Raw genomic sequence first — 6,335 nt, forward strand, 5'->3', positions numbered from 1 at the left:
ATTCTGGGAGTTGAAGTCCACGAGTCATAAAAGAGCTAAGGTTGCCTATCCCTGCGCTAGATCAATGTTTCTTAAAGTGTGGTCCTAGGATCTACAAAATCTAAATTATTTGACAGCTTACGTGAAAAAATAAGCAGCAATGACTGTGTCCATTTTAATTTGTAATATAGAAAATATTGATAAATGTAATCCATATAAACACAACCTTTTTTGGGATTCCCCCATAATTTTTAAAAATGGAAAGGGATCCTGAGAGAAAAATGTTTAAGAAACACTGTTCCACCTGAAAGTTGAAAATGAAACCCTCAGTTTACTTAACTAGGAGTAACTCTTGTTGAATTCAGTGGGGTGCAGTTATAGTAGACATCTATGACAGCACTAAGCACTGTTCTTTTTTAAAATGTATTTTTTCAAAGGCAAGAATAGCCCATTACACTAGAGCTGGTCCACAATGGTTTATGCAGCTAAACATTTTGTCACATTTTATATCGCTATTAAGAGGTAAAACCTCACTTCAATCTTCCTTTTTCTAAAATGTAGAAATAAGAACTACAACCTTTAAATCAGTTTCACTGTATTCAATGAAATTTACTCTTGAGGGAATTTTCTAGGACAGGAGTATCCTTGAAACCCCCGGTTTTGTGACATGCTACAACCATGCAAAATAGTGTGTGTTTTATGTAACAATTAGTGATACCAGCTTTTATCACAGTTTGATCTACTTTTTGGGTTGTTCCACAGATACCTTAAAACTCTCCTTCCTCTTTTGTGATGTGATGAAAATGGCTCGTTTGAAGCTGAGAAGAAAGTCTTCATAGAATTTCAGATGTGACAAATGTCCTTCCATGTAGGCAATGCATATGGAATACAAACATTTTAGTTATTATTTTCTGAATTTATAGACCAAGCCAAATGATTGATGTAATTATAAAGACAAGGCAAGTTATGATTTATGTGGCTATTATTAAACTGAAATTCCACAAGCCTATAGTAGAAATCCCAAAGTAATCTTTACACAGGCAAATCTACAAAGTGAAACAATGCAGCTCCAACAAAAACTTATCTACATTCATCCATCAAGACAATTTTGATGGCATGATATAAGTGGAGGCTTGTGAAAAGGATAGAACAACTTGTAACTAATGTCCTTGACAGATTGTCTTCTGTGGTAGAGTCGGATATGACATTCCATAGCTATCTCCTCAACAGAACTGAGGAAAGCTACTGTTTTAGAATCAACTTCTTTGGCAAGAATAAAAATTGTACTTTTTTTATTTCAACAACAGGAAAATCTTGCTATCTGGATTTTTTTTTTCTTGTATGAAGATGGGTGTGGTGCTCAAGTTAGGAATTATATGGATTAATTGCCTTAGACACAACACTATCTTGTCATCCTTTTTGGAATAACTGGCTTGTAGTAAGGAAGTGTTGCTTGCCAAGAGGGACAAGTTTGAAATGTAAATCAAAATACAAGATAAAAGCGATAACCAGGAGCAGGTGTTGGGCATCTAACACAACAGGTAATACATGTCATCAGTTTCAAGGAATTTGGAGTAGGAGAGAATAAAGTTACAAAGCAAATGTGCTATGACAATTCAAGTACTGGTCTAAATCTGGGAAAATTCATTCTTGCTCAGATATAAATTTTATTCTACCCAGGGCATGTCTTCCACCTATTTTATCTACAGGGTTGGTGTAAGAACAAAATGTTAAATATATTGGATTTGACTAGGCAGACTTTGGAGAAAACTCCCTACAATAAATGGGTCAGTCATGAGCTTTCACACAGTCTGACATGTATTTATTGGTGAAATAACATGGCAGAAGGAAACTCATGTGGAATGAAATAGCAGAGCTGTCAGGTGAGAACTCAGATACAATCTTATAACTCATATGTCAAGGCCTTCCACCACTGCACTGAGAAGCAGGAAGAGGCATCTAAGGAGATTAGCCTCTCCCTGTCAGCTGGCAAGCATAGCTTTATATGAAAGATCATCACTGAGAAAGATTCACATGATGGTGGCAAAATGCCAGGACTAAAAGTAACTTCCTTTTAGAAGGAAATCAAAGAAGTTCTCTCTACCTTGTCCTTGGGGTAAGGGTTGAAGCAGTGGTGGGATTCAAATATGTGAACCACCGGTTCTCTTTGTAGATGCCGCTTCTGGAAGTCCATTCTGAGCCTGGGCAACAAAAAATTAGCTACTGGTTCTGCCGAACTGGTGCGAACTGGCTGAATCCCACCACTGGGTTAATTAAGGTTCTTTTTTCCAGTCTTCCAAGGCAAGACTGAGTTTCTACAACCCCTTTGCAATAGTCCTCTGCTTTTTTTTTTTGCATGCAAGCACATAGTTTTGTGTTCCATGAACCCTAGCAAACATTTTGGAGTTATTTGGCACTTGGATATTTTGAAAAATTTCCTTCAAGAAGAATCTGAGTCTTGGTTACCATAGAAACTGGTCCATGTAAAGGTCTTGGCAGCAATATAGAGATTTAGCTTTCTTCTGGATTTGCCTTGTTTTCGTTCTTTTCCAGCTTCCTTGTTGAGCCTGTAGCTTTAGTCTTCTATCCCAATACTAACCAAGCCTACTTAGTTTTAGATTAACTAGGTGTCGTCCCTGTACCTGTTTTGAACCTCAGATCCTGACTGTGTGGAGCCCTTTGTTTACATTTTTACAAATTCTCAAATGTTCTCTTTGCTAAAGCTAATAGAGGTGCACTAAAAATATCTGGATGGTCAATAGAAAACCATACAATGCTTTGCAAGCTATATTTAATATGAGAATGTAAACTTGATACTGCCTTGATTAGAACTTTCCTCAACCTGAAAACCAGCTCATTATATTCATACCAGGATTTAACTATTTTAGCTTTTGTGCTTTGGAATTTCATACTTAGGGTTTAGCTAGAGGCATTAAAAAATCACCATTGTCATTGAGAAAGACCCAACAGAAAAAGATGGATCAAATGATTCCAATGAGCTCTCACGTCAATTAAATCTAAACATATATCTAGGCTGTAAAAATCGACATGCTCACTAGGAGGCAGCAGAAAAATATAAAATAACTCTAACTTTTTGCTGCCATCTGTGGTAAGTTATCATGCATAACTTGATCATGCAAAAAAAATTTTTTTTTAAATTCACAGAAAGTAACTCTATTTTAGACATTTAAACATGACATGCACACATGTATTTGGCAATTCCCTTCCCTCCCCACAGCTTTCCTGTCTACATTTTTAAAATATGGAAAAGGAAAGAGTATCTTAGTGACAGACATGGTGCTAGTTTGGCTGGCTTTCAAGGGAGAACAAATCTAATTAATGGAAATAATGAGAATCAATTACTATTAGCCTCGATGGTCATGTGACTGTCTCTGAAAGCCATCTGCTGGGAAGCAATTGGGCTTCCTTGTGGCCCTGCTGGATCAGACCCCTGGCTGCTGGAGTAGATGGTCCTGGAGTCTGATCCAGGAAGGCCTACTTATATTCTTACGTTTTTAGGAGATAGTTCCATCTCTGAATGTTCTGACCAGATTTTCACAGTGTATCTGTGAGAAGCTGGCTGTGTTGAGTCACATTCCAGTCTTTTTTTTTTTTGAGAGAGAGAGAGTCAAAATGTACTTTAGTGTCATTGCCCTTGGGTTTAGTTCTGGGTCACATCAGGGCAAACATTGGCAAAATCTGTTTTGGAGCATGCTGCAGAGATAATCCAAGGAACAAATGTGGGTTTTCCCATGGAGTTTTCACATTCAGAACTAAGCATTTTGTGAGATGCCTGCTAAAAACCATCAATTTGGGGGAAAGTAAACAAAACTTAAGACTTTCTCCTCTGACTGACATGAAATGGCTCCTTCCTCATCACATAATTATAGAGTTCTTGTCAATTAGACTTCTATTTGTTTAGAAAGTCATCTAAATATACACTTGACACCCACTGAATTCCTTCCTTATAGAAAAGGGAAAGTTTGTGAGGAAAGGTTAATTTGTTATTCTATTACGCAAGAGAAGAGGTGGCAGTTTCTTTGTAAAGCAAGCAGCTACATTTCCCAGAGAACTTACAAACTAAGGTATTAGAACAGAGAGGCAGGTATTAGTTGGAGAAAGTAAAAGGAGAGAAGAAAAAAGAGATGGTGATATTTTTACATCCTATTACTTTAACAATCAATTTGTGGGATATTTTTTAAATTATCCAGCAAAGAAAGAAATGGTGTCGTTTAATATCCCTTTTTTCCACTGTTGAAAAGGGTCGCCAAAATGCTGAACGCTACTGTAGAAGATGTTATTCATCTTAGTAGAAGCCCTTTTCTTTGAAATAATTACTAATTACTGTGGATAGCAGGCACATTGTAATGATTATTGGTCTATCCATAAATATCAAAGAGCTAGGGAAGCTCTCTAATAAGACTGTGTCATTAATCATGTCCTTCACTGTAACGTCGCGTGGTCTCACACAATGACAGACGCTCAGCTTGGGTATGTAGAATTCTTTATTGTAGTCAGGAATGGAGCTGGGGAAAAGGCGTACCTGGCGTACCTGGCGTACCTTTATACCTGCCCAGGTGAATACCAGCCAATGGATTCAAACCTGGGCTTCCTGCCAGTGCAGGTGGCCAATAGATTTAAACCCTGGCTTCCCGCCAGGACTGGCTATGGCCCGGGGCTGTCAAACTTGTTTAAACCAGGCTTTCCCGCCAAATGCGGTTACAGCCTGGAGCTGTCCAGCCCCGCACCTCCTGCTGTGCTGACATCCTGTGTATGCTTTTAGCTGCATACACTACACCCCTTCCCCCATAGTGAGGAGCTGTTCCTTAACCATTCATATTCCTAGCAACTATATACAGTATTTACAATATTGTTTTTGTTATTCCCTCTTCCTTCCCCTTAAGTCCACACATAATCAGAGAGGTAGGTTGGGGCCTTGTGAGTCCTGTTAGATCTCCTCAGGGCTGGTTCACCTGGTGGTGTGTTGTTGTTTGAGTCCATTTTATTATTCTTTTCTGCCCTTTTCTGTTGGTGTGGCGGGCTGTTGTGTGTAGGTGTGGGTGAGGTGGTTCCGGGGGGTTCTGTGAGCCTAGCGGCTACGGGACTGTCTTGGCAGTGTTGCAGCATCCTCCTTTCGGTTAGGTCAGGGGTTACCCTGCTCCCATTGTCCTGTCCCTGCCTGGAGTAGGCTTGACCTTGTGACCCCCTAGTAGCCATCCTGGGTTGTTGTGGTGGCACCCCTTCATCAGACCCCATCTCTGATCTTGCCTCCTGATTGTCCTCCAAAACCCTTTCAGGAGCCCGTGGCCTTAACTGGTCCAGGTGCCTTCTCCACTGGAGTCCCCCCTCCACCCTTATGTTGTAAGACAGGGGGCCCGTTTGGTCCAATACCTCCCCTGGCACCCATGGGTGACCTGTGCCATAATTCCTTGCCCAGAAGGTGTCACCTGGGTTGAACACTTTGTTGAGGCTCGGGGTTCCGGTGTCTGCTGCGACTCTATCTGGGTGGAGCCTGTCCAGTGTTGTTATTAGGCGCCTGCCCCACCGGAGTTCTGCTGGGCTTTTGCCTGTTGTGCAGGGCGTGGAATGTTGGTGGAGTAGGAAAGTGGCCAGTCGTTGCTACCATTCCCCCTGGATGATGCGCTTGAGGGTGTCCTTTGTTGTGTGCACGAAACGTTCTGCCAACCCATTACTGGCTGGGTAGAAAGGGGCAGAGGTGACGTGTCTAATGCCCAATGTCCTCAGGAACACCTGAAAGTCCGATGAGGTAAATTGTGTTCCGTTATCTGACACTATTACATCAGGAAGTCCATGGGTTGTGAATAGGCCCCTGAGTGCTTGAATGGTTCCTGCTGTGGTCATGCTACCTACAGGAACCACTTCTAGCCATTTTGAGTGGCTGTCTACCACAACTATAAAGGTATGGCCTTGGAATGGTCCTGCATAGTCAATGTGCACTCTGGACCATGGGGTGTGAGTCTCCTCCCATTTGTGCACTGGTGCGTGTGGCTGTTCTGGGCATGATCTCTGACACATATAGCACCCTGCTACTAGGCCTTCTATTTCTTTGTCTAGCCCGGGCCACCAGAGGTAACTCCTAGCTAGTGCCTTCATTCTCACTATCCCTGGGTGGCCCTCGTGCAGTGACTGTAGGACCCTTTCCCTTAGCCCTTGAGATATTATGACCCTACTTCCCCATAACAGGCAACCCTTGTGGGTAGATAATTCATGCCTCCAGGTGAAGTATGCCACGAACTCTTGGCCTGGCGATTTGTCCTGCCACCCGGTGCTCACCCATGACTGTACCAAGCTCAGGATCTTGTCTTTGGGGGTTTCTGAAGCCACATCCTTGGCGT

This window comes from Vipera ursinii (assembly GCF_947247035.1).
Source record: "Vipera ursinii genome assembly, chromosome: 2".
Lineage (NCBI taxonomy): Eukaryota > Metazoa > Chordata > Lepidosauria > Squamata > Viperidae > Vipera > Vipera ursinii.